General features: G+C 37.3%; 1 protein-coding gene across 2 annotated transcripts in view; it reads right to left on the bottom strand.

Annotated features, from left to right (window-relative positions):
* Nucleotides 1–25,528, bottom strand: part of LOC111158971 (CTD small phosphatase like 2) — a 77,221-nt gene extending 51,693 nt beyond the window's left edge. The window contains exon 1 of one of the 2 annotated variants that reach the window (XM_022521319.1): nt 25,315–25,528. The gene's annotated coding sequence lies outside the window, so the exon portion shown is untranslated. Of the gene's footprint in view, nt 1–8,514; nt 8,572–25,314 lie in introns of those variants that run through there. The other variant, XM_022521325.1, reaches the window with a different exon arrangement.

Genomic DNA, 25,528 nt, shown 5'->3' with positions numbered 1-25,528 from the left:
TCTATCAAATAAATAAAATCTTAAAAAAAAAAAAAAAAAAAAAAAAAAAAAAGACCCTCTCTCTCCCCCTCCAAAAAAAAAAAAAAGACTAACACCAAGAGTGGGCATACTCTTTTCACAGCGTTATACTGCCTCCACCCGTGCTGACATTACCTTTCATTTAATCACTCACTCAACAAGTATTTATTAAGCACTTGACCATATTCAAGGCACTGAGCTAGGCTGAGCATCTAGTAAATAGTAAACAACATATGGAAGGTTTCTGACTTCTGGAGCTCACAATGTAGCGGAAAAGCCCTCAATGAACAAATTAATTACAGGAGCATGATTTTTTTTTTTTTAAGATTTTATTTATTTACTCAACAGAGATCACAAGTAGGCAGAGAGGTAGGCGGGGGGCGGGGGGAAGCAGGCTCCCTGATGCCGGGGCTCGATCCCAGGGCCCTGAAATCATGACCTGAACCAAAGGCAGAGGCTTTAACCCACGGAGCCACCCAGGCGCCCCCCCCATGAGCATGATTCTAATGATCAACAATCATACAAGTGTAAGGAGAGCAGTTGGATCATTTAATTTATTATGATCAATCGATCTTACCACACATAATGAAACTTTAAAAACTGAATTCACATTAGAAAGAAAACATGAGGCAATTTACTTAGAACTCACTCACTTTATGGATGAGAAAATTAATGGCTGGCAAAACTGTAGGAAGACACAGAAGTGGTTAAGTACATACCCTAAATTAGAATCTTAAGTAGAAATATAAAAATTACCACACTAAGAATTAAGAAATGTGAATTCTAATCCTATTTCAATCATAGCTAAACTACAGTCAGTTGTTTTTTCACCTGTATAAAGAATATATTCACCTTAGTATCCTGAGCCTCAAAATGAAAAAGGAATTAGAAAAGGCTATATAAAGTGCAGAGAACAATAATGCTACTCACAACAGTGAATGCATTCACAGAAAAGTCTAACTTCATTTAAGCATTCTAAACTAAAGATGCAGAAATTCCTGGCAAAGGATAAGGTCTTCACAGACCAATTAAGAAGCTTAAGACATTGTGTCTTTACACAATGTTCAACGTTAACTGTCACAGAAAAAAAAAAAAGTTAGAAACTTTTAGAAAGTTATATATATATAATCTACTCTAACAAAAAACCTCAAATTCAAAGGATTCACCAGAGAGTCCCTAAATAAAACAACCGTTTTTTTCCTAGCAGCAAATGGTGCTCGGTTTTAAGCTGCCATCCCAAAATAAAAAATACTGCCTTTTCTCCTAGAGTCCATGTTAACTTCTAAAGTGATTTATCATTCAAGGCATGTATTATTTACTTTAAAACCCTATTTAGAGTGGATAAATGTTGCCTTAATTCCTTAGTTATTGAGTACAGCATGCCTTAGAAAAGCACAATTCCCATATAGAAAATGCAAGAAGGGAATTTCTCAAAACTATGTTTAATCAATTTCTGTAATTTTTGAAGTTATTTCAAAAATATCCAAGAATTGGGGCGCCTAGGTGGCACAGTGGGTTAAAGCCTCTGCCTTCAGCTCAGGTCATGATCCCAGGGTCCTAGGATCGAGCCCCGCATCGGGCTCTCTGCTCAGCAGGGAGCCTGCTTCCTCCTCTCTCTCTGCCTGCTTCTCTGCCTACTTGTGATCTCTGTCTATCAAATAAATAAATAAAATCTTAAAAAAAAAAAATCCAAGAATTGGGGAACCTGGGCTGCTCAGTGGGTTAAGCCTCTGCCTTTGGCTCAGGTCATAAACCCAGGGTCCTGGGATTGAGCCCCACATCGGGCTCTCTCCTCCACAGGGAGCCTGCTTCCCCCTCTCTGTCTCTGCCTGCCTCTCTGCCTACTTGTGATCTCAGTCTGTCAAATAAATAAATAAAATCTTTTAAAAAAATACCCAAGAATTAATCTATCTTAAGCCGAGAATCATTAAATGGAAATTATACAACTTTATGAAATACAATGATCTAAAGTAGGTCTTAAAAGACCAGAGGCCTATAAGTCAGTCCAGTCTTATGAAGTCTGGCTGATTAAAATTTAAATACTTATGGTCACCTGCTACTAGAATGGTAAGAATGAAAACTATAACCTCTGCCCATGAGAATCAAGAAGTCTGGCAGATAAGTATACATATCATAGTGTATATATAAAGTCCTAGATCACTCCACATGAAAAGAGTGAAGACAGTTCTAGGAAAGGTTAGGAGAAAGGTCCTTTAAACTCAAAAATAACCAGTAGGCATTTACTTGAAAGAAAGAAAAGTAGGTTTTTGTCCATTCCATTAGTGAATTGTAAAAGGTGTACATGATAGATCTTTTTAAAAGGCCTCTGGGAGGCAAAATGGCCATGACAGGGACAGCCCTGGAGGTGACATGGTGCCAGAGCATACACCTTTCCTGAAAGCTGTGCAGTGCGAACAAGTAAGTTCATAGCCCAATCCAACAAAGACATGTTGTCTTTTCTTGCCATCGCCATAGAGATGTGCCAATAAGGCCTTTGCCCTAAAAGGCAATTCCAACATTTCACAGCCCTGACCCTGAACCTCCAGAGGGCTGCCAATGGCACAAGGCCAGTCAAGCAGGTCCTCCGTCCTGACAGGTGCGACAATGAGCACTCCATGCCTACTGGCACAACCTCCTAGGACGGCCACCTCTCCTGGTCCCTCTGCACTTTCACCTTCAAGCTCTGCTAAGCAGAAGCCCTTGTGTGGGCAGAGAAGCCATCAGTGAGCACAGTGCTGGCCGGTCGAAGAGTTTGTGGTGGCAGAAGAATGTGTTCCATGTTCTAATTTGCAGGCTACAACGACCCAAGTGTGGTACCACAGGGTATGTGGAGAAAATCATATGCAGTTCATCTAAGAGAAATGAATTCAAAGGCTGCCACTCAGCTCTGATGGAAAAACACATATTCTGGAAATCTGAAGGGGCCATCGTGGGTGTGGCCTTGGTATTCACTTGCTTTGTTCATCAGGGACAGCGGGACAAAAAAGCTCTAGATAAAGCCAGGGAGCAAATCAAGTCTATATAGCTACCTTCTACTCTTTAAAGTGGTCTTAGCGATTGAACCTCAGACAGAGGCAGTACAACGAATGGACCCTGAGATCATGACCCGAGCCGAAGGCAAGGCTCAACCCACTGAGCCACCCAGGTGCCCCAATACCTCATTTTCAATAATGAATAAATCAATAAGGAAATCAAAGACATGAACAATTCTCTTGACCTAAGAGACACATACAGAACACTCCACTCAGCAGAATCTATAACATTATCCAGGATAGACTACATGTTTGGACACAAAACAAGTATCAATAAACTTAAAAGGATTGAAATCATACAAGTATATGGTCTCCAACCACACTGGAATGAAATTAGAAATCACAAGGAAAGAAACCTGAGAAATTAACAAATACGCACAAATTAAACAACAAACTCTAAATATGTAAGCATTATGTCAAAGAAGAAATCACATGGGGAATTAGAAAATTCTTCTGGATGAAATGGAACAAAATTACAACATACAAAAACTTATGAGATGCTCCCAAAACAGTGCTCAGAGGACAATTTATGTAAATGCTTATTATCAGAAAAAAGACTTCAATGCAATAACAAACTTTTCAGCATAAGAAAATATAAAGAGAAAAAAAACTAAACCTAAAAGCAAGCAGAAGGAAAGAAATAAAGAATAAAGCAGAAATAAGTCAAATAGATGATTTAAAACACAAAGCAGGGGCCCCTGGGTGGCTCAGCAGGTTAAGCCTCTGCCTTTGGCTCAGGTCATGATCTCGGGGTCCTGGGATTGAGCCCTGCAGCGGGCTCTCTGCTCAGCAGGGAGCCTGCTTCCTCCTCTCTCTCTGTCTGCCTCTCTGCCTATTTGTGATCTCTCTCTCTGTCAAATAAATAAAATCTTAAAAAAAAAATAAAACACAAAGCAAAAAGAAATTAATGAAGACAAAGATTTGTTCTTTGAAAAGATAAATAAAATTGGCAACCTTAAATTAGATGAGCCAAGAAAAAAAAGAAGCCTCAACCTATCAAAATCAAGAGTGAAAGATGGGTCATTAATACCAATCCTACAGAAATAAAAACAATTTTAAGGGAATACTATGAACAACTGTACTCCAACAATTAGATAACCTAGATGAGATGGATAAATTCCTATAAGACAAAAGTAAAACAGGCTCAAGGGAAAAAAAAAATCCGAAGCCTCATAATAAGTAGAGACTGAATTAGTGATAATTTTTTTAAAAACCTCCCAGCAGTGCCTGGCTGGCATGCAACTCTTGATCTCTGGATTGTGAGTTCAAGCCCCACTTTGGGTATAGAAAATACTTAAAAATAAAATCTTGAGGGGGGGGGGACCACCTACAAAGCAAAGTCCAGTACCAGATGGCTTAACTATCAAATGTTTAAAGACCACCAATCCTTCTCAAACTCTCCCAAAAAACTGAGGAACACCTCCCAACTCATTCTATGAGGTCAGTATTACTCTGATACTAAAGTCAAACAAAGACATTACAAGAAAAGTAAAACTACTAGTCAATATTCCTTGGGCACATAGATGCAAATATCCTCAACAAAAAGCTAACAAACTAAATCCAGCAAATAAAAAAAAAAAAACAAAAAAAAAACCTTTTTTCTTCATCTTATCAATTTTCTTTCTTTCTTTCTTTATTTTTAAAGATTTTATTTATTTGTCAGAGAAAGAAAGAGTGGGAGAGAGAGAGAGCACAAGCAGTGGGGAGAAGCAAGCAGAGGGAAAGGGAGAAGCAGGCTCCCTGCTGAGCAAGAAGCCCAATTCAGGACTCCATCCCAGGACTATGGGATCATGACCTGAACTGAAGGCAGATGCTTGACTGACTGATCCACCCAGGCATCCCTCCAGCAGCTTTATAAAAGGAATACACATCAATCAATCAATCAATCAATAAATAAATAAAAAGAAAGAAAGAAAGAAAAGTTTAAAAAAGGAATAAGGAATATGCATCATGACCAAAGTGGGATTTATCCCAGGGATGCAAGGCTGGTTTAACTATGAAAAATCAATCATAAAACACCTTATAAAATAAAGAAAAAATTCCATATGATCATCTCAAAAGATGCAGGGAAAAAAAAAAAGAAAGCATTTAACCAAACCCAACACATTTTCACAATAAAAATACTTAAAAAAACTGGCAATAGAAGAGAACTTCTTAAACCTGAGAAAGGCATCTACAAAAACCCCACAGCTAATATCATACTGCATAATGGAAAACTATACGCTTCCCACCTAAGGTCAAGAAAAAGACAAGGTTATCTACTCTCACCACTTTCATTCAACATTTTACTGGAGATTTATGCCATGGAATTAGAAAGGCAAATAAAGAAGAAATAAAAGAAATTCACATTAGAAAGAAAAAAGTAAAACTATATCCAGAGGACATCATATTGTATGAACAACCACAAAAGAAGAAACCACAAAAGCAAAAACTAGATAACTAGACTTCATAAAAATTAAAAAGACCTGAGAAGACACTTCATAAAAGCTAGATGATTGGCCACAGGCTTATGAAATGATGCTCAATATAATTCACCATCAGAAGCAGAAGCTGAAATTAAAATAGCATACTAATCCACATTTACTTGAAAGGCAAAAATTAAAGAGACTGACAATAATAAATGGTAGCAAAGATGTGGAACAACAAGCAATCTCATATTCTCCTGGTGGGAATGTTAGGTTTTTGGTAAATTTCTATTCAACAACACCTCGCCCCTTGATCCAATAATTTTTTCACTTCAAGTTTTTATCTAAGAGAAATGTAAACATGTCCACACCATACTTTTACAAAAATGTTTCTGACAGGCTTTATTTACAGTAGCCTCAAACTGGAAAAAGAGACAGAAAAGCGAATACTGTGGTGTTTTCATGTATTAGGATAATAATCAAAAACAGAAAACAATTATTATTATCATTAACAAGTTGAAAGAACCTGACATAATGCTGAGCAATGGCAGACACAAAAGAATACATATTTGAATACACCAATAAAGAGAAATTCTGTCAGAGGCAAAAATAATCTAGGAGAAACAAATCAGAATAGAAGCTGTCTTGGGGAAAAGAAATTACATATATGTGATGGAGTGTAGATCTGTCAAAACTTACAGCTAAAATCTATTTATTTCAAAGTATGTAAATTTTACCAAAATAAACACGTGCAGAAAGTTTTTATGAACAATACCGGGTAGCAGGAAGTCGGAGCGGGTAGGGATACAGATCTAAAAGACAGACAAAAATGTTAGTAAGTACTCAAACCCAGTGATGGTCATATGGTGCTTCATAATACCATTCTGTTTACTTTGTGCATATGTCTGATATTTTCCATTAAAAAACAGAAGCAACAACAAAAACCTGGACTATCAGAGCTACCAACAGGATTCAACAGAGCTACCAACAGGATTCAACACTGAGAAGAAACTGAATTAAGTAAAAATAGAGTAGGACAGGATCAAATGAGAAAAGCAAAGAGAACATCTAGGAAAAGGGGGGCAAAGGAACATAAACAAAGCAATCTCAAGAGAGCAATCCTCCATATTTTTGAACATAGAAATTAACAGAAAGCTCCAGTAAGTCAAAAAACTGTCTTGAGCCTCAAGTCCTCCTAAAAGTTCAGGAAAACAAATTACACATTAAAAAGTAACAGAAGGGGCGCCTGGGTGGCTCAGTGGGTTAAAGCCTCTGCCTTGGGCTCAGGTCATGGTCCTGGTGTCCTGGGATCAAGCCCTGCATCAGGCTCTCTGCTCAGTGGGGCCTCTCTCTGCCTGCCTCTCTGCCTACTTGTGATCTCTGTAAATAAATAAATAAATAGTAACAGAAATTAGTCAGATCCCATACAGTCGTAAGAAAAAAAGGAGAGAAGCAAAAACAGAGAGAGCAAAATAAAACCCCCAACTTTTGGGGGGTGTCTGGCTGGCTCAGTTGATAAAGTATGTGACTCTTGACCCTGGGGTCATGAGTTCGAGCCCCACACTGGGTGTGGAGCCCACTTTAAAAAAATAAATAAAATATTGAAAAAAAAATGTTTAAACCCCTAACTTTCTACAGACAATAAGACTATAAAAGATAAGTCCACAAAAACAGATCACAACTACATACTATTTCCAAGCAACCTAAAAGACATTGATAGTAAACCATTTAACCAGGATTTGAAGAGAGGGAAATAAAGTGAAAAAAAAAAAAAAAAACAGAAAAAAGTCATTTCAGAAATAGACTAATAAAGGGATGCCTGGGTGGCTCAGTTGGTTAAGCAGCTGCCTTCGGCTCGGGTCATGATCCCGGCGTCCTGGGATCGAGTCCCACATCGGGCTCCTTGCTCATCAGGGAGCCTGCTTCTCCCTCTGCCTCTGCCTGCCATTCTGTCTGCCTGTGCTTGCTCTCTCTCCCTCTCTCTCTCTCTCTGACAAATAAATAAATAAAATCTTTGAGGAAAAAAAAAAAAAGAAATAGACTAATAAAGAAGGAACAAAGAATTAAATGAACAGAAAAAAGAAATAGTATTTTCACACATTAAAAAAGATTCAAGCAGTGCCTGGCTGGCTCAGTCAGTGAAGCATGCAACTCTTGATCTCAGGGTTGTGAGTTCAAGCTCCATGTTAGGTGAAGAGATTACTTTAAAAAAAGATTCAAGAGAAACTGGTAAATACGGAAAAACAGATCAGATACTCAAAAACAAGAGAACTTTTCAGAAATAGAAAAAGTTTGAAACCATTTATCGAAAGAAATAGACCTGAAAATAGCAAATGTGAAGAAATAGTCTGGTACGAATTACTAGAACTTTACTGAACTTTAAAGAGGGAAAAATCCTTTGGTCATCTAAGCCAGATGTAGGCAAACTTTTTCTTATAAAACACAGTAAATATTTAAGGCTTGCAGACCACAGGGTGAAGGTTAAATGAAATTCAAATATCAGTCTAGACCATGCTCACTGGTTTCAATACTGTCTATGGCACTGCACAGCAAGAGCATCCAAAAACAGTATGTAAGTGAATGAGCATAGCTGCTACATAACAATAAAACTGTGTTTACAAACACAGGCAATCAGCCCATGAGCAGCAGTATGCAGAACCCTGATGTAGGCATGCATTATAAATGACTTTATAATGGAAAAAAACATTAGACTACTCTAAATTTTTCAATAGCAACACTTTATGCCAAAGAATGGAGCAACATATTTAAAATAATCAAGAAAAGAACATGTAAACCCAGGATTTCATATTCAACAAAGATAAGAATAATGGCCACAAACTATTATCAATGAGCAAAAACTCTAGGAATGCTGTGCCTATGGAGCCCTTGCTAAAAAATCAGAGCATTTGAGAAAACCCAATTGACTACAGATACTGCATAAGAACTAATGGTGACTATCAAACATACAATATGTAGTTACTCATACAACAAAAATAAAATGAAGGTTGAAAGAGAGAAAATATAGTATGTATATTCTATGACAATGTAAATATACTTACCTATTTAAAAAAGTGAGGGGGGAATAGGAAGAACACAGCAAAGGGTATATATATGGCTTCAATAATCATATATAGGATAACAGCACTGGCATTGCTATTGTGAGACTATTATGAGATAAATCTAATTTAGTATTTAGATTTCTAATTCCAGGTCTGTCATCTACTGGGTCCTCAGGAACCTAGACACAGTATGGAACAAGAAGACAAGAGACAGAGAGGAAGTTAAAAATAAAATCCCTGGAATTCTGACTATGGTCAATAAATCTCCCCAAAAAGCAAGCAATCAGTTGGACAAAATAACAAAAACCACCATTTCAGTACTCTAGAAACCAATCAAGATACTATAACACTCTGAGAATGCTTATAAAACTGCTCAACTTTGCTGCTCTATTCCTGTATCCTCCACCTCCAAGCTCAGATGGTCTGTCAGGCTGAGAGGACTGCCAACTTTGAGGTCACCATAAAAAGAGACTCACAAGATTTAAAGCAGTTGGGCAATGACCACACTCAGTGGTCACCAGTGTACGTGACAATTTTGGTGTAAGTAATAATTTCTATGGCAGGCAAACTAAGAGGGCCAACAGCTCTAATAGTCTGAAGTTGCAGGGGTGTTGGGACAATCACATTTCTGGCTAAGGCAGTACACATGCACAACGGAGACCAAAGAGGGCCCCACCTATCCACACACTGAATCTTGCACATCAGAATTTTTTAATTTTTAAAATGTTTGCTAAGTGAAAGTAAAAAATGACATTAAATTGTCATAATGACTGGTTAAATTAAATGTTTTAATTATATGTATAGGCTGCCTTTAGTTCCCATTTTGTTAAATGCCTATGTATGCCCTTTCCTCATTTTTTCCTCTAAGGATCAAAACACGAAAGTTGAAAAAGACTTTAGTTCAATTTCCCCAACCAAAGCAGTAATCTTTCAGGTATTCTTCCTGTCTAAAGATAACCTAGAATGTGCTTGAATACTTAAGGAGACATGAAGTTCACTACTTCCCAATACAAGTATTTTAAAATGTTAAATGAGTTCTAACCAAAAAAACTTTTAAAGTGAACTGAATAAAACCCACAATATACTCGGGTGCTTGGGTGGCTCAGCTGGTTAAGCAACTGCCTTTGGCTCAGGTCATGATCCTGGAGTCCCTGGTTTGAGTCCCACATCAGGCTCCCTGAAGGAGCCTCACATCAGGTCTTGATTTCAGGGTCATGAATTCAATCCTGCACTTGTGCTCTACACTGGGCCCACAACCTACTTAGAAAACAAATAAACAAAATAAAGAAGAATTTTTAAAAAGAATTTAACTCTAGCAATTGGCTAAGCATAACTTTCTTTGTTATAAGTCCAAAGCTTGAAACTTCTTTTCATTTTAGTACTTAAAAAAAATTTTATATAACTTTTTTATTTGCCAATTATGGCTTAATTTAGAGGAAGATATTTGCATTATTTGCCCCAACTCCTCAAAATAATGGAACCATATTTAATACTTCAAAAGCACTTATATATTCAAATATCTCAATAAATATTTGCTAATTTAATCTCTTGGCATTTCTTGCAAATTACTAAAATCCTAAAGTAAAGGCTCAAATGCCCATGCTTACCTAAATATTGAAACATAATCCAAACAACCACACTACCAAAGCACTGTAAAAAGTATTGTGTTGGTTTTCTAGTAAGTCTCCTGTCCACTCCAGAAAACCAACCCTTAACTTATCCTTTTCAAAAATAAAGTACCTACATTTACCTGAACATGGAAAAAGTTAAATACATTAACAAACAGCTGTCCTTTATTAATTACTAGGTGTAAGGCACTGTCTTAAGTGCTTTCTAATACAGTATTTCACTTTTAATCTTTCAACAACATAAAGTGGAAATAAGGTGGAAAAAATGGCAGAAGTGTTTTAAGTAACAATTTCCATGCAATTTCAATAAAAATAAGGTACAATGGTTTATTTACCACCAAGAAACTAAAAAATTTTAATGATTCTAATTTCCCATTAGCCTCTTAAGTTTGTTTTTCCCTCTGCTCTTTTCTAAATACATAGTCATTCATAAGTGATTTTCCTGCTGAACCCCTGTCTATACAAAGCCTTAAAATAGGGTTAACTTACAAACAGCTGTGTTTACAAATTGGCAGTTGGAAGCTCAAAATAAAATTTCTCATAGAAATAGTGTTACAAATGGGGATTACAGTTCCAGGGTAGGTCCTATGGCATATTTTTACCCACAGTGTAACTGAAAAGAAAAACCTAGGGGTGTCTTGGTGGCTCAGTTTGTCAAGTGTCTGATTCTTGGTTTTGGCTCAAGGTCCTGAGATCGGCCCCAAATCCGGCTCTGTTCTCATTGGGAAGTCTACTTGAGATTCTCTCTCCCTCTCTCTTTCTCTACCCCCACCCCATCTACCCTTCCCTTCCTCTCTCTAAAAATAAATCTTGAAAAAAAATTTTGAACCTAAACAATTACACCAACAGTGTGGAAAACTATATTCCTTCCATATTTCTACACCAAGCCTATTGATAGTAAAATTATCCATCTCTAGTGCCAGGGAAACTGAGCATCCAAATAAAAAATGAAACTAGATTCTTACCTTACATTATATACAAAAATTAACTCAAAATGGATCAAAGACCTTAAGAGTTAAAACTATAGATGTCTTAGAAGAAAAAGAGGACAAGCTCATGACACTGAATTTGGCAAAGATTTTCTTGGCTGTAACACCAAAGTACAGGCAACAAAAGAAAAAAAAGATAACTGAACTACATCAAAGTTAACTTTTGTGTATCAAAGGATACTATCAACAGTGAAAAGGCAACCTATGGAATGAGAGAAAATATATGCAAATCATGTATCTCGTAATGGCTTAATATCTGAATATTATATATCTGAATATATCTGAAAAACTTCTACAGCAACAACAACAACAAATAAACAACCCAGTCCAAAAATGGGTAAAAGAGGGGCGCCTGGGTGGCTCAGTGGGTTAAAGCCTCTGCCTTCAGCTCAGGTCATGATCCCAGGGCCCTGGGATCGAGCCCCGCATCAGGCTCTCTGCTCGGCAGGGAGCCTACTTCCTCCTCTCTCTCTGCTTGCTTCTCTGCCTAATTGTGATCTCCATCTGTCAAATAAATAAATAAAATCTTAAAAAAAAAAAAAAAGGGTAAAAGACTTGAACAGATATTTCTCCAAAGAAGATATATAAATAAGCACATAAAAAAATGCAACATCAGTAATCATGAGGGAAATGCAAACCAAAAACCACAATGAGATACCTCTTCACACCCACTAGGATGGCTATAATAAAAAACCAGAAAATAAGAGGTGTCAACAAGGATGTGGAGAGATTGGAACTCTTGTGAACTGATAAGAATGCAAAATGGTTCAGTCACTGTGGAAAATACTACAGCAGTTCCTCAAAAAATTTAAAATAGAATTACCATATGATCTAGCAATTCTACTTCTAGATATATACTCTATAAAGAATTGAAAGCAAACAGACATTTGTATAGCCATATTACCAGCAGCATTATTCACAATAGCCAAAAAGTGGAAGCAAAAGTGTCTATCAACAGAGAAGTGGAGGGGTGCCTGGGTGGCTCAGTCAGTTGAGCATCTGCTTTCAGTTCGGGTCATGATCACGGGGTCCTGGGATGGAGTCCCATATTCAGCTCCCTGCTAGGTGGGGAGCGTGCTTCTCCCTCTCCTGCTCCCCCTGCTTGTGCTCTCTGTCAAATAAATAAATAAAATCTTAAAAAAAAAAACAAAAAAACAGGTAAGCAGGTAAAATGCAATATGAATATACAATGGAATATTATTCAGCCCCAAAGAGGAAGTAAATTCTGCAATATGCTACAACATAGATGAAACTTGTTAACATTATGCTAAGGAAAATAAATCAGTCACAAAAGGACAAATAATATATGATTTCACTTACATGAGATACCTACTCAAATTCAATAGAGATAAAAGTAGAATAGTGGTTGCCAGAGCCTGGAGGAAGGAAGGGAAAGAGGGCTCTTATTTAACAGATATGGAGTTTCATGTTAGGAAGAAGAAAAAGTTCTGGAGATGGATAAATAGTGGTAATGGCTGCACAAGATGAATGTACTTAGTACCACTGAACTGTACATTTAAAAATGGCTTAAGGGCGCCTGGGTGGCTCAATGGGTTAGGCCTCTGCCTTCAGCTCAGGTCATGATCCCAGGGTCCTAGGATCGAGTACCACATCGGGCTCTTTGGTCGGCGGGGAGCCTGCTTCCCCCTCTCTCTCTGCCTGTCAAATAAATAAAATCTTAAAAAAAAAAAAAAGGTTTCAAAAGTGAATTTTATGTTTTCTATATTTTACCACAACTATAAGGGGGGGGGGAGGGTAAAACCCTATAGGTCTCCATCTAATCCCTTTCTCTGAGCCACCATGAAAATGTAAGGTAAAGGTTTCCAAGAGAGTGAGAGATGGGGGGACTCTGGAATAGGAAAACGAAATCCCTTATTTTTTAACTTTTCAACAAACTACACGGGGAAGAACAGAAATACAGAAAAGGGGTAAGGAAAGTACAGAAAAGGGGACAAGTAAAATCTGCCCCCATACTCTGCTGTTTATATATTTACTACTTTTAAGAACTGACAAAATAACCCGTAGACCAAAAAACGGTGGGGTTGTCAGATATACAAAGTACCAAAAAAGTTCATCTAAATTTGGGATAAAAAATTTTAATATTACCTGGTTTTTCTGGGCCTTTCATAACAGGAAATGGAATGGAAGGATAAGCACAATTGGGAGAAAGGTTTGAGGGAAAGATAAAAAAAATTGTAAAGGAAGGGCTAACCATAAGGTAGTTTGGGGGTAACCGCAATATTTAGGGAAGAGGAAAAAATTTGGTCTTCCCTCTGCATGTTCCATCCGGCACCTCACCCTTCTGCCCTCACTGGCTGTCAGAGCAATGATCACAGTGTTCTATCATCAGGCGGACCCTGCAGCACCAGACCCCGAAATATTGGGCCCCAACAGGGACTAAACTATGGAAAAGGCAGAGGGAGTTTATCCCAAGCAACCTGAGAACAAAGAATTCATAGGACAGACAGGAAAGCTCCTCTAATTATGGAGTTTTGCCTAAAGACCCATTTTTATACATTAATTGGGTTCTGCCTACACAACAGAAAGTTGTGAGGAAAAACTGGGTAAACTACAAAATCAAACTTTTCTTGAACCCATCAGAGAGCTAAGGTCACAGGACAACCAAATAAATATTCAAGAAAAGACAACTCCCTCCTAGGAAAGACAGGATGTAAGCGCTGGCTCACCTACAGCAGAGCATGGGAAAAGACAGCGGGGCCAAAAAAGCAGGTAAAAATAATTCATCTAAATTTGTTAATAAACTCCTTAAGGCAAAGTGGGCTGGCATAGAATGTAGTACTCCTGGGAGCCCTAGACACAACAGGGCTCTATATTTGCAGTATCTTTGCCACAGACCTCCACACCAGGTACTCACAATATATGGGAACATATGATTAGAAAGAATCTTCTGTGGAGCGGGGCTTAAGAGAAGAGCAGCTTCTACCAGGGGAAAAATATCAAAGCCCTAACTGGATCCTTCTCCCCTAAGGAAAGAAAATTTTAAAGCTGGGGGAAGAGCATCAAGTCCAGCGACGTTCAGGGCATAAGTGAAGACATTATTAAGGATAAGGGTAGAGTCAAAGAAAAACCCCTCGACCACTGTGGGAGGGGGCAGGAAACAGTTTTGGGCCCAGAATCTTAGTATCACTGCCTTCAGAGATCTCCTACCACTAAGCAAGGCTTGGGAAACACTTTTCTAAATTAGACCTGAAAAAATGCAAGGCCTAATTTAGCACAGAGCAGCAATCACTGACAGAGCCCCATCCCTGACGTCCAGATACATAGGGCCTACCTACGTTGAGACTGGACCAGGACAACAGACATATTCCTGATTCCACCACCAGGTGAGCGAGCACAGATTAACATACAGTAATCTCCCACTGGAAATAATCAAGAACATCTACAGTCCACATAGAGGGACAAATGCACAAGGAAAGCCAAAAACTGAGTCAATCAGGTAAACTAAGAAACACTTTTTCATAACTCAATTTCTAGCTAATGGACAAAGTACCACTAGAGAGGTTTGAAATCAATGGTGCACTTAAAATATTCTTTGCAAAGAAAAAATTTTTGCCAACAACAAAACCAAAACTCAACTAATCCAGACCCCCTACACTAAGAAGCCCGGTCTCTACTGTCCTATTCATGATACCGAACATTTGATAAAATACTGCAAGACACACAAAGAAGAAATATATAACCCACTGTCAAGAGACAAAGCATTCAACAGAACCAAAAATCACTGAGGACAAAAACAGAAGTCAATGAAACCAAAAGTTAATTTTTAGAAAAGATCAGTAAACTGATAAACCTCTAGCAAGACTGAGGGGAAAAATAAGACACAAATTACAAATATCAGGGATGGAAAGGTGAAAATCACTACACATCCCACAGACGTTACAGGAACAATAAAGGAATATTACAAAGAACTTTATGCCCATATATTCAACAATTTAGAAGAAATGGTCAAATTCTTCAAAAAACATGAACCAACAAAACTCACAGGAGAGGGGCACCTGGGTGGCTCAGTGGTTTAAGCCTCTGCCTTCAGCTCAGGTCATGATCTCAGGGTTCTGGGATCGAGCCCCACGTCAGGCTCTCTGCTCAGCAGGGAGCCTGCTTCCCTCTCTCTCTCTGCTCGCCTCTCTGCCTACTTATGATCTCTCTCTGTCAAATAAATAAATTCGTAAAAAAAAAAAAAAAAAAAAAACTCACAGGAGAATAGGTAACCTAGGGGCACCTGGGTGGCTCAGTGGGTTAAGCCTCTGCCATCGATCAGGTGGTGATCTCGGGGTCCTGGGATCCGGCCCCGCATCAGGCTCTCTGCACAGCGGGGAGCCTGTTTATCTCTCTCTCTGCCTACTGGTGATCTCTCTGTCAAATAAATAAATAAAATCTTAAAAAAAAAAAAAAAAGAATAGGCAACCTGAACAGTCCTATATCTATTTTAAAAAATTGAAATTATAGGAAAAATGTCCAAAACAGGGGTGCAGATAACTTCACTGGAGAGTCCTACCAAACATTTAAAACAAAAACAAAACACCGAATTGACACAAACTCTTTTAGAAAAAGGAAGGGAACACTTCTCAATTCATTTTATGAGGTCAGCATCATCCTAATAACAAAATTAAATGATACATATTAATTGGGCCAAATACCAATAAGAAACTGCCAATACTACACCTGCTATAACCTAGTAATATTATTTAAACTTAAAATATAAAGGAAAGAGTTCTGAACATGCACATATTGCTTCATCCCAGTAATTTTATTTATGTTAGAATTTAATATATCCTCTAGGTCTTCTGTGGAGTTCCACTAAATATGTTCTTTTCTATTATAAGTAATACAGAATAAAACAAGTAAAGATTGGGAAATGACTAAACTAGGGAAATAAATCCACTACTAACAAATGAAAATGGTACAATTTAAGTAGATTACATCATAAAACAAACATAGCAATGGGGGCAATGACATGTTAAGCCTAAGAACTCATGACTTTGGGGTGGGGAATGAGGGAGTATATAATGTAAAACATTTCCACTTTTTTCAACATTTAAACCAGATCTCATTACAGAAACAGAAAAAGCTGATTGCTCAACAATCTAAAACTAGGCAATGAAGTTTGCTTTCTATTTACCTGCAGGCCAGCTAAAAGGTTTGGGAAAGTGGGTGGGGGCAGAGAAAGCCTATTCCAAATGTCCACTATCAATTACAAAATTAATTCTGCTAGTTTCTCTATCCCCTTTATATTTCAGACTCACATCCAGCAGCCTTCTCAACACTTCTCAACACACTCAGCACGTGGCACCTCAAATTCAACTTACCCAAAACTGAACTCACTTTCCCACCCAACCCCCACATCCAACCCAAACCTTCCTACTATATATTTTCTACTATATTCCTTTTTTTTTTTTTTAAGTTTATTTAAGCAATTTCTACACCCAATGTGGGACTCAAACTCTTGACTCCGAGATCAAAAGCCACATGCTCTGCAGAACTGAGCCAGCCAGGAGCACCTCCTATATTCTTGATCACAAGTAATGCTTCTACCATCTACCTAATCAACCAAACCAGAAATCATCCTAAACATCCCACCCATTCCTCCTCTCTCTTGTCTCCTATGTCAATCACCACATCCTTATTATTTAATCTCTGAAACATTTCTTAGTCTTGTCCCCCTTTAAATCCATCCTCCACACTCCACAAATCTGCCTGTTCCTTCTCATTAACTACCTTCAAAATAAAGATTAAACCCCAGTATTATATGTAAAACCCTATACAACACACCTCCCCCAAGTGTTTTTTCATTGCTATTTGCTGCCCCACTCTATGTGCCCCAATGATTAGTTTCCTGTCCACAATGTGCTGTATCCTGCTTCTGCTTTTCTCTACCTCAAACATTCTTCCAACTAAACTAATTCTTATCTTCCTCACTGAAAGCTCAGCTCTAGTAACATGCACCCTGGTAAGTAAACACCTCCACATCCCTAAGCCTAAGGTAAACCTATGATTATCTCTACTTAAGCTCTCCACAAATCCTACTGAAATAATCCAAATATCTTTAGCTCCACTAGACTGCAAGAGTCTTGAAGGCAAAAATCTTATCTGTAATTCCAGGAACCTAGTACAAAAGAAAACTCAATCTCTGTTGAGCTCAACCATAATTTTTCTCATTTTCCTCACAGACGAGAGAATGGGGGGAAAAAACTATGTCACTAAAACATAAACAATCCTCACTGCAGCAATCAATTCCTGCTCACAAAAAGAGGCTTATAAATAAAACTAAAAATGTTCCTTCCTCATAAGATTTCCTTCCTCTTCACAAAATCTGATTCCAAGCAATATATGAAGCAAACAATTACAGTTACAAATTATCTTGTGTTAAGATTATAATAATGTTACAAGCATAAACTCAATAATTTGCTACTGAGGTCTTGAGTTCACAAATTTCTATCAAAACAACAAAAGAGCACACTGCATATATAAAGGATTCCTAACAAATCAGCTAGTACTAAACGGATGTACATCCTTTAAACAAGTATTTGCTGAATAAAGCAGAGAAGAGGGAAATAAAAGTAGGTAATAAATATAAAGAAAACTAAAAACATCAGAAATCAAACTTCAAAGGAAAAGTCTGGGTTTTCCCATAAAATTTAGGTAAATATAAATAATATATCAACTATATAAAGAATAAATGCATGCAAGGTTATGGAATAGCCTCCTGAGGGAGATACTGAAGGGGTAACAGGGAGGTACCAGTCCCAAATCTATCATTAGTTAGCTGTGACACTGATCAGGCAATGATCAAGTCATACAATCATTCTAGCATTTCATTTCCTCAACAGCAGAAATTGTTACCCGACATCAGATCTGTGCATTTCACCACATGTAAATTAAAAAAAAAAAAGGGCTGCCAAAATGGGAAATGAGTCATTAATTCATCTGAGCTATTTTCATCCTTGTATTACATACAATCCATCCCACAGCACCCTAATTAAGACAAACATTTACTACATGTTAAAAAAAACTTCAAAATAGTTCATCATTAATAAAACAAAGACTTTACTGGACTAGATGACCCCTTTGGTCTCCATTAGCTCTAGAGTTCTATGGGTTTGTTAAATTTATACTATTACAAACGGTATCACTACTAAATTTATATTAAAAATTATATTATGAAAGAAAAAGCTTAAAATCACTCACTACCTTCATTGATACCAAATAACACTTTCTAAGTGTCAGCATCGGTTTTCAAGGTCTATATTTCTAGCCTGACTAAGCTGAAATCAACAGCTTCAGGTATTACAACTGTCCTCTTTAATCTCCACTACTTCCCTAAGCTTTCATTAAAAGACTTCAGAGAAGGAAGAGATTTCTCTGTCTCTCACACTTATCACCTAATAAAAGTCAAAAGTCAACTAGAGCAGAAGGAGTTAACTAGAGGGTATTATATAAGCATCAATTCTAATACAAGGAGAGTTTTCTTTAAATCCTTCTCTAAAAAAGTGTGTGATAAAGATAGGTGGTCTTTGGAGTTATTACTATTTTTTATACATGACTTGGTCTTTTTTTTTTTTTTAAGATTTTATTTATTTATTTTACAGGCAGAGATCACAAGCAGGCAGAGGGGGGGGCGGGGGGAAGCAGGCTCCCTGCTGAGCACAGAGCCCCATGTGGGGCTTGATCCCAGGACTCTGGGATCACGACCTGAGCCGAAGGCAGAGGCTTTAACCCACTAAGCCACCCAGGCGCCCCTGACTTGGTCTTTTTAATTTTTAATTTATATATGTGACAGAGAGAGAGAGACAGCGAGAAAGGGAACATAAGCAGGGGGAGTGGGAGAAGCAGGCTTCCCGCTGAGCAGGGAGCCTGATTCAGGAATGGATCCCAGGGTCCTGGGATCAGGACCTGAGCCAAAGGCAGACATTTAACGACTGAGCCACACAAGGCACCCCTGACTTGGTCTTTTTCTATTAGCTAACATTACAGGATTCCTCAGAAACTACAAAAATTAATAAACTTATAGTCAAAAGCATTTCTCAAAATACAGAGAAAATACAAAAAATAAAAGAGCTGCTGAGTTACGTTAATGAAATTGTTTTTTTCCTCTCAAAGTTTTCTTTGATGAACAATAACAACAAAGAATGCTTTTTCTGAATCCATGATCAATTATTTTTCTCTGGAGAAACAAAATATGTGGACTGTTAAATTAGTGATGATTAAAAGACTCTATGAGAATAGAGAGCATTATTCAGTTTGTTAATCACTGAAAATATCAAGGCACAGTTTTTCAGGTATATGTTTTAAAATACTACTAACAGTACCCCAACTTAAAACCTAGTATATCCCCAGAAGAAATACCCTTGGGGCAAAATCAATGTATGTTATGGAGAGCATGAGGTAGTTATGTCCTGCTGAGAACATTTTTTATTTCTTTAACCTAATCTTTAACAGAACAGTAATCTGGAGATTGTTTCAATTTTAACTACCTTCAATAAATACACTTTAAACATCTTGTAAAAAGGGCATTCAACTACATGGTTTTGAAAGAAATTCCCTAAATTATACTTTATAACATAATGTGTTAGCAAAAATATAATTTCTGAATTCTTTTTTTTTAATTTCTGAATTCTTAATAATTGACCATAATATTCATGAGAAACTTTTATTTTTCCTCAAAAAGCACATATGAATTTTGTCACTCTATTCTATCATTTTTCACCATATTACTTCCTTTGGAGAACACTTATATATTCCAACATTTTTGCTTTTTAATTTGCTGGGTCACCTGTATAAATCTACATTATAATATACTTATTAGATACATTAACAAGGAAAATTGGAAAATAAAAAAAGTGAATTTAATTTTAGCAGTATTTTCCAAAGAGTGCTTTTTATTTAAGTAGTTCTCACCAAAACTGGGAAAGAGGAAAAATATAGCTACTTATTTATACTCTCTGATTAAAACTTCTATTTAAAGAAAATTAACTTAAAAAAAATAAAATTAATTTTATATCAAACCTACTCTCAGGCCAGTAGAAATCTGAAACCTGCAGAAAACATTAATTTATAAAGAACCAATGAGATGTTGACAAAAAGGAAAATAACTAAAAATCTTTAAAATTATGTAGTAAAAACACCAAGGCCTTTGCCCAAAATACACTTATAGTATCTGAAATAATCCCTACTATTCTTATACTACCTACCACATAAAAACTAGTCAATTTGATGGAAAGAAACTAAAGACAAGCTCTATGAAGGGTGAACTTTTTTTTTAAAGTAAACTCTACCCCCAACATGGGACTTGAACTCACAACCCCAAGATCAAGAGTCACATATTCTATGTGAATAGAAGCTACCCAGGCACCCAGAGTGAATTTCTATTTAAATCACTAATAGGGGCATCCGGCTGGGTCGGCAGAGCATGGAACTCTTGATCTTGGGGTCATGAGTTCGAGTCCCACATTGGGGACACAGATTACTTAAAAATAAAAATCTTTAAAAGTAAATAAATAAATAACTAGTCAATGGCAAGGTATAATCGTAATTCTCTAACAGAAATACCTTTTGTTTGCTGTGACTAAACAAATAAAAATGTATATTTCCTTATTTCCCAATAAGGAAAACGTGCATAATTATTTGAAATGTGATTGTAAATATTTTTCAAATAATTTTTATCAGTATCTCAGAAAATTAAAGGATTGTATAATTATTTTATTTAACAAAATACACTAAAGCAGGCACTTGTAGTATCAGTGAGAGGTTAATCATACATATTTGGGGAATACCAGGAAGAAAGCAATTATTACTAAAATAAATAATCATAGTTTTTTTCTCAACTAAAAAGATACTTACATGTTCTGGATATTTTTAACAAGTAATATACTCAGGGCACCTGGGTGGCTCAGTTGGTTAAGTGTCTACCTTCAGCTCAGGTAATGAACCCAGGGTCCAGGGACTGAGCCCCCATCTGCTTCTCCCTCTCCTCCTGCCCTCCCCCATACCCTGCTCACGCATGCTCTCTCAAATAAATAAATAAAATCTTTAAAAAAAAATAAGGCATACTTTTAAATTCCTACTTAAAGATTACTTAAACTGGGCGACATGAGAAACTTAAAATATCAGGTTATGCTGCTAACAGGGTCTTAATCTTCCCTTTATTTACTTTTAGCCACAGCTCTGCTTTTTTACTTCCCAAAAAATTTGTTTTAAAGATTTTATTTATTGGAGAGAGAGAGAGAGAGCTCGATGCATGAGCAGAGGGAGGGGCAAAGGGAGAAACAGACTCCCTGCTGAGCAAGGAGCAAGGACCCTGGGATCAGGACCTGCTTCAAAGGCAGAAAGACCCTTAACCAACTGAGTCACTCAGGAGCTCCCCGCCCCAGAAGAATTTCTTGATATGGAAGTACTTAGTCCAAAGAAAAAAAATTCTTCCTACACTATATAAGCAACTATTACTAAATATTAATCTCAATTATTTCTGAAGTATTTAAGAGCCTTCTAATAGCACAGTTTTATGTTTCTTTAAAGTAGTAAACACATTTCCTTGTACTAAAATTATTACAGCTATTACAAAAACCTGATTGCTAGAACCTCAAGTAAAAGTACTGCTGATGATTCATGTTTAATCTAGACATACTTCCTTTCCTACAATCTCCCTAAATTAATACAGGAGAGTTTATGAATACCATAAAATAAGGGATCCAAAATATATTCAAATGGCCTATAGTAACCTTATGATAAAGTTAAAAGACTCATTTTGTAAAAATTTTACAACACTATTTTTTTTAGTGGCATACCAGAGTTTCCCTTCACTCTTCTAAAAATACCATACTAACTGGGGGACCTGCAGATGAAGGTAACAAACAAAAGGGCTGGCCAAACCTACAAGCCTATTTGTCTTTACGGTTCTACCATTCTTCTTTAGACCACACTTAGTCTCACCCCTCATTACTGTCAGATTCACAAGACCGCTAAAGGACCCCAAGAAACCCAAGCTTCTCACTACAACTTAACCCCCACCATGCCTTTCTCTGCTGTACAGTGTTCCTATATGCCACACCTCTCCTGATCAGTGAGTACCTAAAAGGTTACTTCTACATGCCACTGCCTCTGAACGCTCACCTGTTTGTGGTATCAGCAAGTTTATTTGATGAACTAATATGGGATAATATTGCCAATAAAAGATAATAGCTTAAAGTTTCTCTTCCAGAGAATTTATGATTTTAAACAGATCCTTTTAAAAAGAATTCCATAACACACAGGACACAAAGTTTGGCATTGGCAATTCTCATACTACAGTCCACCACATAATCTACCTCTCTGTAATGTAGATCCAGTTACAATTTAACACAGTTTAAACTAAAAATTAATGTAGTCCTATACAACCAGTACTGAATATACGTCTGGCTTAGATATATACCTCATGGGAAATGTCAAATAAGTGAAAACTAAAACTACAACAGTATGGTTTTATCATAAGTCCTATATCTGTTAAATCTTCTCATTTTCAAAGCAGAGCAAATGACCCTTTGTATTTAATCCAGTTAAAGTAGTCAGGTAATTTTTTTAAATTTTTAAAAAATTTTAAGTAATCTCTATATACCTCTAATGTGGAGCTTGAACTCACAACCTCAAGATCAAGAGTTGCATGCTCTATCAACTGGGTCAAGCAGGTGCCCCTAAAATGGTCAGATAACTTTTTAACCTACCCAGAATAATTACTTTAGCATACCATATATGAGACCTTCTCAGAACATTTGATATTTATGACTTAGTGTCTTTTTGCTTTATGCTTTTCACAACAGCTTGGTAAGTTTCAAATATAATTACAGACTGTTTACTTCAAATTCTAACAAACCACTTTATTCTTTATTGCATTAATCCAAAGTACAGTCTCCTATGACCGAGATAATTTAATACCATTCCATTCAATCTGCAATTAATTCTATAGTTACAAGTCTAGAGCTTAGTACATCTTTCTGAACAACAGGTCCAAGTTATTTTTTTAAAACCAGAACTGTATGGATTTTGTTCTGCAATAATCTTGTGAAGAAACCTCTAGACCAGAAATCTCAAACATGAGAATAGTTAAATAAATTTGGGAGAAAAAAAATTTCCCCAATTCTTAATTTCTTAACAGTGGAAAAAGAATACCATTACTAGCTCAAATGAAATGCTGGAGACATTATGTAGAATATTATAAAACATACCAATCCTATTTTTCTATACAATCCTATTTGGAATTTCTATACAGCTACAAGTCCACAGAGATTAAGGACTACACCACTTAGAGCTCTTACAACCTTTCAACCCATACTGAGAAGAGTATGAAAAGAGCACAGGTACTGAAGGAATGCAGAATTATAACAATTTGGGAGAATTCTTGAAGACAAAATCTATTTACAATTTACAATCTATTTAATCTATTTAATAGATTTACTATCTATTTACAATTACAAAATCTATTTCCTTAACTCAGCTATCTATAAATCAAATTTTACTTAAAACGGTGCTTTATAAACTACCCAAAAAGGTCATTAAAATAGAGATAAAACCTACACCCGTCCAATAATTTACATTACTTTAAGTCACATATTTGGCCCTGTTCTTTAAACAAATAGGCTCAGCAAGTATTCAATACGCCCTCACCTTCACTTCCCATCCCCTATTCTTTTGGTCTTAGAAGACAAATATGAGGTTCAAGTCAATCCTAAAAGACTGCTTCACCTAAGAGCTACTTTTGCCTTGACTTTCTTTATGACCTTGGGGGGGAATCTACCAAATGACAACTATAATGAAGTTGGCATGCTCTTGTTTATCACTGAAATTTAACCCCAGTATGCTAACATTAGTGAAGTCTTCTAAACTGAACCTAGAGAACTGAAAACCTTTGAGTTATAAACGTCGACTGATGTGTAACATGAACCATATTTTTAAAAATTTAATTTGACTAGTTAAAGGGGGAAAAAAAAAACTATCAATGCCCCAAATTCAGCAAGATGGAAAACAAATTCTGAAAACACCAACAGCCTCCACATTTCTTCTCTTTAGGACAACTGGTCTGCAAGGTTAAAAAAAGGGGGGGGGTATAAAACTAGCTTTAACTAGCAGTTTCCTTGCTTTTATAAGGATTACATTTGGACAACAAACGAAAATTAAAAACTTGGCAAAGAATGGGGAAACTGTATATAAAGAAATCTACAATCTGAAAACTACTAAGATAAATCTATCATTTAAGCCACTAATTTGTATACCCATATTGGGCAGTAATCATGGTACCGCTTTATTAGCACTAGAAAAATAAATCCTTGCCTTGGAGGAACATTTACTAAGTACATTTCATTTCAGGATCTTAGCGCAGTTTACGAGCAGTATCTCTTTAGGCTTCCCTAAGGTACTCTAAAGTGCTTAACATCATTCACACATCCAGCCACCACTAGGGTGAGAAGTAAATAAACACGATTTACTTATGCAATTATTTACCACAGAATTCTAGTCAAGAATGAAAAAGTAAACATCCACATTGTCACTTAACACCCAAAGAAAGCGTCGAATACTACGGCCGATAACATTCACCCTTAATTGACCACTACAGAAACCACAGGCCTTCCACATGGGCTGTCCTTTATTACCACTCTCGATTCGAGAAAGTAACAATGTCAACTCAACATTTTATCAGTACAGAAGATAATAGAACTTGATGAAATTTCTAATTCCAGATCCTTAAAAGATGTTTATAAAAACTGAGAAAGAGCAACGCCCCCCTAAAAGCGCCCTACTAGAAAGAATGAAATATCAAAAACATTAGGTGGGCCAAGGTTAGAAAAGCTGATCTAACCCAATTACCGGGAGGGACCACAGGGTTTGGGACTAGGAACGTGAGATCGGGGTGGGGGTGGGTAGCAAAGTGAAATCTAACCCCAGAAATCACAACACAGGCCGCAGCCTGGGAGCTGAAGCTGGCGGGAAGTGAGCTCCCTTTCTGTTCCCAGGGGAAAGTCCAGAGAAGAGCGGCTCCACAAGGCGCACTTACAAGGCGCCAATAGTGCATGCCTACCAAGGCACCGGAGCCGCTGGAGAACCGGGTTAAGAAGGGGAGGAGACCCCGGCAGACGGCCCTGGAAGAGGAGGAGGACTAAGGTTGGAAGCAACGGCAGTGTCTGGACGAGGGGGATTACCTAACTGTGACGACAGAGAAGTGTCCTCAGGCTCCGGCGATGGTCCCGACTGCGCAATGTGTGGTGTCTTTCCCGCTTAGCCCGCAGCAGCAACAGAACCAGCTCCTTCAGCCAGTCGCCATTTCCCGCCTACCGACCTGCTGCACCGCACGGACAGAGACCCGGATGGAAAGCGGCCTCTCCGCGCAGGCGCCTTGACTTCCTCCTCCCCCTC

This window comes from Enhydra lutris, unplaced genomic scaffold, assembly GCF_002288905.1.
Source record: "Enhydra lutris kenyoni isolate GAN:26980312 unplaced genomic scaffold, ASM228890v2 scaffoldscaffold4, whole genome shotgun sequence".
Classification (NCBI taxonomy): domain Eukaryota; kingdom Metazoa; phylum Chordata; class Mammalia; order Carnivora; family Mustelidae; genus Enhydra; species Enhydra lutris.
This window is presented reverse-complemented; position numbering and strand designations above follow the sequence as displayed.